The sequence below is a fragment of the Centropristis striata genome, chromosome 13, assembly GCF_030273125.1.
Source record: "Centropristis striata isolate RG_2023a ecotype Rhode Island chromosome 13, C.striata_1.0, whole genome shotgun sequence".
In the NCBI taxonomy this organism is placed as follows: domain Eukaryota; kingdom Metazoa; phylum Chordata; class Actinopteri; order Perciformes; family Serranidae; genus Centropristis; species Centropristis striata.
The window spans coordinates 35,188,852-35,189,119 of NC_081529.1; positions in this window are offsets into that span (position 1 = coordinate 35,188,852).

The window sequence follows — 268 nt, forward strand, 5'->3', positions numbered from 1 at the left end:
CAGCAGCTCAGATCATTTTGGGCCTGTCTCATTAATATTCATGACCCTTTCTTCTGATTGGCTGACAGTCTTGAGTGACACCCGGCCAGGCTAACCACAGTTAACAGTTTGCAGCCTCGCTAAAACTCACCGGTGAATGCAAAAAGACGATGGCCACCGCTGAGGAAGATGTTCTCAGACTTTACATGTTAGAGCTGGAGTCAGAGCCTGCATCCCAGATGATCTAAAAAAGCCTCCACAGTTGTATTTTATGAAGCATTTTGTAACT